Source organism: Fukomys damarensis, unplaced genomic scaffold (assembly GCF_012274545.1).
Source record: "Fukomys damarensis isolate Sample0158 unplaced genomic scaffold, DMR_v1.0_HiC HiC_scaffold_17, whole genome shotgun sequence".
In the NCBI taxonomy this organism is placed as follows: Eukaryota; Metazoa; Chordata; class Mammalia; order Rodentia; family Bathyergidae; genus Fukomys; species Fukomys damarensis.
In genome coordinates this window covers 79605616-79613453 of record NW_022900929.1, presented here as the reverse complement: position 1 = coordinate 79613453, position 7838 = coordinate 79605616, and the positions used below count along the sequence as shown (strand labels likewise).

The 7838-nt window shown below is 45.6% G+C and overlaps 1 long non-coding RNA gene across 1 annotated transcript; it reads left to right on the top strand.

The window, feature by feature from the left end:
* The first annotated feature begins 54 nt into the window (after positions 1-54).
* Positions 55-7799, top strand: LOC104851748. Its single transcript, XR_777278.2, has 3 exons — positions 55-281; positions 1016-1123; positions 6983-7799. It is a non-coding gene; the product is annotated as an uncharacterized LOC104851748 (long non-coding RNA).
* The last annotated feature ends 39 nt before the right edge of the window (positions 7800-7838 follow it).

Below are 7838 nucleotides of genomic sequence, written 5' to 3'. Positions count from 1 at the left end.
GTGCTCACAGCGGCGCGGGGAACGCTGGGAGTTGTAGTCCGCGCGCGACGCTGCCCCGCCCGGTCTAGGCTTTGGGGTGCATGGCGAGAGAAAATGCTTTATGCTAGAGAGCGCCGGCGGTCGAGATTCCAGGAGCACAACGCCAGGCTCTTTGGAAACAGAATACCTATTGACTGATTATTCGTCCAGAAGCGCGCACGACAGGACTGGTTTTGTACCCTCGGTTAAAACTGCGAGGACGTGACCTCAGCCTTGTGAACTTGTGAAGGACCGATGCGAAAGTAAGCAAAACAAATACAAGCTATGGCCCGAACCCGGCTCACGCGAGGCCCAAGTCACCCCCGGTGCGCGGCCCGACGCTTCCTTGGGCCTTCAAGCCCCTTCCGCGTCTACACCAGGTCTACACCCGCAGGGGTAGGGTTGGTGGTGGGGGGGGTAAAACACAGGAGGGGACCTGCAGCAGATTTAAATTCCAGCTCCTGTTACAATTATATAAAAAGTTGTGAAATTACAGAAAATGCCCATGCGTCGAGTTTTAATAGACTATCATGACTTTACGAGGGGGACCATTTCTATGGAATCTCAGTCATGGTTTGGCAATGCGAGAACTCTGTAACGTTCTCCAGTACAATAAGAAGTAAATTTATGGACCAAGTGCATGTAGACAGGAGGGGCCAGGGAGTTGGTGGTAAGAAAGGAAATGTTTCAGAGGCTGTGCTCAAGACTGGGTATGTAGCTAGCCAGTTGTAGAGCATTTGCCTAGCACGCCTGGGCCCTGGGTTAGTCCCCAGCGCTTAAAATAAAGGCCAAAACTGAAAACACCTTGAAGTTCAGAGTTACTTGTCCACAGCCATATAGCTGGGGAGAGGGAGAACTGAGACCATGTCAGTGTCTGTGGAAATAGCTCAGAGGGCAGTTTCATGGTGGCCTCAGAGCAGGGGTCTGAGAAGAGGAAGGGGGTGTCTTCCCTCCTTCATAGAGTTAACCACTAAGGATTGTTCTGGCTGCTCTCCAGGACCAGACAGGTCCCTGGAGCAAGGCCTGGCTTTGATACACCTTTCAGAAATGCATGGAGGAAGAGGACTGAAGAGCCTGCTTGAGGTGCATTCCAGCTATGCCTGAGGTATAGGAGCCTCTTCACTTATTGGTTAAACCTCTCCTGGCATCTACTTCTGACCCTCAGACCAGGCAGCACCCAGATTAAGTAAACACCCTGAATTTCATGCAAGTGGCACCCACTAATTCCAGCAAGGAAGATCACTGATCATTTGGGTTTCATTGGTTGGTTTTATTTTTCTGAGACAGACTGTCAGTGTAGTCCAAGCTGGGCCTGCGCTCTCTAGGTAAACCCAGGCTGGCCTCAGACTTGCCGTTCTCCTGCTTCAGCCTCCCAGGTTCTGGGGTTACAGACATATGCCCCCATGCCTGGGTAACCTGGGTTTTCAAGGAAAAGCTGCAAATGCAATACTCTTAGAAGTCAGTCAGTATTCAATCTGTGGCCATCGCATCTTATTTTCAACAGCATCTGATTGTGAATCAGCCTCTCAAGTATCCTTGGAGACAATAGCTTTCTGAGAGCAGTATCCTACAGAGTGCAGGCTGAACTAATATTTACTGAACACTTAACACATACCAAGCAGTATGCTGCATTCATAATAGCTCATCGAATCCTCAAAACAACCATGCAGAGTAAATTAGTATCCTCAATTCCTACGGATGAGAAAAGTAGGACTCAGAAGCGTTAAATCTCTTGCACAAACAGCCGGTGTTTACTTGTAGATCTAGGAGAGAAGCATGGTGCCCTGGCTCAGGTTCTAGCATGAACACTAGATGATGTGTCTCCTAAATCTCCAGTTCTCCAGTCACCTGTGAGTGTGTCCAAGGACTAGGAGAAACTTTCCTGGCACACTCGGAGGAGATGCAGATGTTTATGTCGATTCCTATAATAGTTCTATATTTCATCCTAAGCAACCAAATCCATTCTGGTTTCCAGTAAGTTTCCAGCAAGTCTGCTGTGAATTCCTGCTCCGTGTCCCGGGCACCACTCCTGGGGAAAGTGGTAAAACGGAGTTCCTTAAGAGGCAGAGTGTGAGCTGGGCACGGGCATCACTTGGAGGCTGAGACAGGACGGCCTGGACAGCCTGGACAATGAGAGATCCAGCAGGACCGTGTAAAGGGAGGAGGTGAGGACCTGGAATGTTGCTGAGTGCAGCGGCCCCAAATTCAGTCCTCAGAACTACCCCGAGCCCTGTCAGGTTTGGTGGCGTATGCCTTGTGATCCCAGCGACTCCAGAGGCTGGAACAGGAAGATCACAAGTTCAAAGCTAGTCTGGGTAACTTAGTAAGATTCTGTTTCAAAATTAAAAAAAAAAAAATTAAAATGTCTGGGTGATACAGCTGCATGATAAAGCACTTGTCTAGCGTGGACAGAAACCTAGATTTAGTCCATAGTGCCACAGAAATCAAAAGAAAGGAGAAAGAAAAAGAAAAACAGAGGACCATAGCCATCTTGATATGATTTATTTTAAGGACCATCTTGTACCATCTAGCTTCTTTTGTTCAGGTCTTTGGTCAGACAGGTCTCTTAATTCATTGTCTGACTGATTGAATCTGTGATACTTTAACTCCCTGACCTCCCGATATGAAGTGTTGGGAGTACATTACATATATTCTGTTAGTTATTTAAGTGTTTCCTAACAAAAAAATTTTTTTTGAGATGGGATCTCATTATGTAGTTCAGGCTGACCTTGAACTCAGTGTAGCCCAGGCTGGCTTGGAACTCTTGGTAATCCTCCTGCCTCAGCCTCTTGAGTGCAGGGATTATAGGCATGCACTACCACACCTACTTTAGCAAATATTGCATCTTGTTTTAGTTACTATTTTGAAAATAAAACCATGTGATGGTGAGTTTTCTGCAGATAAACACTATCAGATTGTAATCTCAGGGCTTTTGAAGGTGAATCTCCTGAACCCGTGTCCATTAAACACCACACATGGACCGGAAGTGTTACAAGTGACACCCTAGTATTGAATAAAGCTGGGAAAAGCAAAAGAATTCTCTTGCTACAGTCTGCCCTCCCTGTCAGCAGCCAGGGTGACATTCCAAAACCAAGTCAGATCAGTTAGCTTCCTGCTCACAGGCGCTGGCTTCCATCACTTTGGAAGTGGAAGCAAAGTGCCTTCCCCTCAGGCCTTACTCAGCTCTTTCCCCACCGGCCACAAGGGTACTCTTTGGCCCAGAACTGGCCGCGCGCTCACTTTCGTGGAGCTTCTGCTCAGGTGTTGTCTCCTCAAGGCCTTCTCTGGTCTGTGCCTGACATTGGGCCTCTGCTGACTTTGCAGCCTTCCAGCACTTGTGGCGGGCTGGCCTTCCGCTGCTTGTTTTGCAGTCTGAGCTGGGAGGGGGCTTGGCATCCGCGGACTGCCCCGCGCATTTGGAAATCAGGAAATGTTGGGTCCCGGAAGGTTCGCCCCCAGCCAGTACCTGGGCAGACAGAAAGCCCAGCTGGGAGGGGGCTGGCCACACCCAGAACTGGGTGGTGAAAGTCACCCCGAAGGGAGACGGGAGACGGGGCTGTTCCTTTCTTTCTTTTCCGGTCTTATTTTCTTAGACAGAGTTCCACTCTGTAGTCCAGGCAGGTCTTGGATTCCTGAGCCCAGCCTCATGAACCTCGGTGGCAAACACAGGAGCTATGTAACGCGACTCCCTCCGTGAGACAAGCAGGTGTGGGCCCCGCTCATCCCCGCGCTGAATTCTGCTAAGAGGGATGGAAAACGGTTAAGTTCAGTGTATTAAAGAAACTAAATCTGATAGCTTCAGGTAAAATATTTGAATTAGGACAGAGGATGGCTCTTATTAGTTTTCAGGGTTTGGTTAAAGTAAAAGTAATAGGGCTGGGGATTTAGCTCAGCGGTTCAGTGGCCTGCCTTGCAAGCACAAGGACCCGAGTTCAATCCCCAGTACCAAAAAAACAAAAGACAAAAAACAAAGTAAAAGTAATAAATAAGAGGACACTCTACCATACTTAAATGTGTTACAAGCCCTAATTAGTGTTATCTGTAAGGTTCCAGCCAGAGTAACTCACAAAGCATGCTCAGTCTGAATCATTATACGGAAATTAATGCTTGGGGCAATATTTTGTTATCAAAGGATTCCTTTAGGAAATAGCTCTCATGGTATACTTAACTGATTGTTTGCCTATTTGACTTGCTTGTTGGTTTAATTTGGCTTTTGTAAAAACATGTATTTTAGCTACAGCTCTATAATCCTAGCATGCTGGGAGGCTGAGGCAGGAGGGTTGCAAATTCAAGCCCAGTCTGGGCAACTCTCTGATTCAGCAGCGTAATAACTGCTACAGAATTTTGCTCATCCAGTAATTAATATGCATTTATACTTTGATAGAATTTCAACAATTCAGATAGTCTTTACTCAGATTGCATCTAGAATATGTGCTTGTATCAGAAAATGGATCTAGATGTGCATGCAAATGATGTATTTTGTTCATATCAGTGACACTGCTGACTGAGAAGATTTTAGAATATCTTTCTGAACACACAAGCACCAAGCATGCCAAAGTTCAAGGATGATGGAAATAATATTGAGTAGGCATTCCAGAAGCCACATCTCAAAGCCAAGGCCAGTAGAAGATTTTTGGCCAAATCCCAAGACTTTTTCTAATGCCACTTAAGGTAAAGATAGCTTTTAGGCAGGGACATTTTACTTATATTCACATGAAGTCAATGAAAACACCAGTCTTAATCCACTCAGATGACTATTAAGTAATATTTTCCCATCCAATCTTATAGTTGATTAGTTTGGATTAAAGATAGAAAATGATGGCATTTGGGGGTACAGCTCAGCGGTAGAGTGCTTACCTAGCATGGATGAGGCTCTGGGTTTGTTCCCTAGAGCTGGGGGTGGGGAGGACAGAGAGAATGGTATTATAACTTGTTAAATTTTATATGATCGGGACCGGGGATTTAGCTCAGTGGTGCTGTCGCTTGCCTTGCAAGTGCAAGGTCCTGAGTTTGATCCCCAGTATCCCCCCCCCAAAATTATATGATTAGATATAGGCAGTCTTGGACTTTAACAAGCCAGATTTTTGAACCTGTGGCAGTATTTTTTGTCTCTCCCTGATCCTCAATGAGCTGTCCACATTCCATACAAATAGCTGATACATTTCTAATGAGTCCCATCAAGGAGCGAGTCCCACCATGGCTACCCAGCATTTGGGGTCCAAATTACTCCCTTCATTCAAAAAGGACTGTTTACACTAGTCTTCGAACTGTTGGCTGCACTCTTGCACAATCCACATTTCTCAAAGACATGAGGCTGTCTTGCTGCAAACTAGCGTTCCTCTGAACTTACTCTTTATGTTTCTTGTTTGTTTGAAGGGAGTCCATGCTAGCTTTTAGAGATCACTGCTGTAAAACCACCAAAGTGGATGATATACTTTTCTAAAGTTTTGTTCACGTGTACAGTTTGTAGAATTAGCTCCTTTACCTCACATTTTTCCCCCCAGCACTGGGGACTGTCATGCTTGACCGAAGTGAGTCCTTCACAAACAAACAGGATGAAAACAAACAGGCCGCTTTCAGCAGACAACAGGCTAATTCTCAGGAAACTGAAGTCAATCTCCCTGGCACCAAAAAGTCCAGTGACTTTCTACACACCTATGCAGACCACTCTTGGATTCAACCCTCAACAGTTCACCCCACATGATTCCTTGGCCCCTTCAATACCTACACAAGCCCGATTCCCAGTTAGGTGCTGATGTCTCTGCCCTGGTGTCAGCCCATCCGCCACCCATGGGTGAAACCTCTGCCAGCCAGCTGCCCCTCTCTCCCCCTATGTCCACCCATCCCCACACGGATGTGATAAACTCAGCTTTTCCCAAGAGCTGTAAGAATCTCCTGATTCTAGTCCCTGATTTTAGTATCTGTTCACTGGAATGAACTTTTCTTTCAAAAGTTTATTTAAACGAGTGGTTTCATGTGCGCTATATACAACAGGAGTTGAACTCTGGGCTTCATATTTTTGGCAAGCACTCTACCAGCAAGCTATATCCTCAGCTATTTTGCGACACGGTCTCACTAACTTGCCCAGGCTGTCACTGAAATTGTGATCCTCCTGCCTCAGCCTCGTGAGCAGCTAGGATTACCACAGGTGTGCACTCAGCCCTCTACATCTTTCTTTTGTTTTTGTTTTTGCTTTTTTTGAGACAGGGTCTCACTCGATAGTTTAGGCTGGCCTTGAACTCGCTATGTACCCTAGGCTGGTCTCAGACTAGCAACAATCCTCCTGCCTCAGCCTCCCAAGTGCTGAGATTACAGGTGTGCGCCACCATGCATAGCCCTCCACACCTTTTGAGTCATGCACTAGCACAACTTTCCTACCTTGTTTAACCAGTCGCATTTAATCACACATACATCTGGTCCCTCCAGAGGTCCTGGACAGGTGGGACAGTTGCTAGAGGCCGGGGGTGTCCAACACCGTGTGTTCCCTCCTGGTAGAACTGGGCAGTGTGTTGGGATCCTGGGCAGTGGGTTGGTTCACCATAGAAGAATTTGAACTTTCCAGCTGAGAGAGGGCAGGCCAGAGCAGAGCCAGCCTAAGACAAAACAGTTCTGAAACTCAATGCTTGTTTCAGAAGCCAGACTGTCAAATCCAAGAGGGTGGCTGGAGAGCAAAACAAGCCCAGCAGAGTGCAGCCCTGGGGAGAAGGGAGGAGTAGAGCTGGGGGCAGGGACTGCTGAGTGGTGGGGTGGGGGTGCATCTCCTTCACAGTTCCTTTGGTCCTGTTTAAATTCCTGGTGTTGTCGGCATAAAGCAGAGACCTGTGCTGGCATTAATACCAATGGATATTTATTAGTACTTAGGATCGTGCCTTCTACATGCCAGGCTCTGTTCTACGTGCTGTGCACACCCTGCCCAGCGATGACACCACTGTGACATATTCCTGTCACTCTTTCTATTTTACAGATGAAGACACAGGCTGGATTGTTCAAAATGCAACCCCTGTCCATTACAAGGTCCAGACGGAACGGGAGCATCCTCTATACAATGCAAGATAGCAATATATTTCCTTGTTCAAAAAAAAGTGTGAAACAAGAAAAGAAACTAGAAATAAACCCACTATGCTTTTTGGACCTTGTTATTGGCCTAAATGATAAAAATTCAGGGATCAAAAAGTTGGGACAGAGTTCAAAAGGAAGTCAGGAAATATGGCTTTACCAGGTCATACCTTTATTATGTAACTTTGTTATTTTTAGTGTTTAGTGTTACCAAGTTCCCAGAGTAGGTTTTATACATAACTATACATATTTAGTTATCTATATTCCTATTCTCATTTATTCTGACAAATTTTAACTCTGTCATCAGATGTGTATCTTTTTGTTTTGATAACAAGTTCCCATTACTTCTTGTGGCTACTTGTGATGGTTTACTTTTTTTTTGTATTAAGGAACTTTGTCGTTCTATTTGCAAAGTGCTCATTTAACGTAAGAGCCTGACATCTCCCAGCTATTCTGAAGAGACACTGTCTAAAAACTAGCCAGACAAAACAGTCTTTACTTCCACTTTTGACGTTGTTTATTAGTTCCCAATGTTCTTTACATTTTCATTTAGAAGCCTCATTCCAAACACAAATGAGTATGTCACATCTTTGAAAGCAGAAAGGCTGTGGTTAATTGAAACCATTTACAGTTACCTTAGCATTAGGTCTGGGGCTAATTTCAAAGGGCCAAATATTGCACCTTTGTGGGCCAACCGGGGTCCCTATTAGGTTAGCAGAGTAATAATATTTTACACTTCATACATTTTGCTTTTTTACACATTT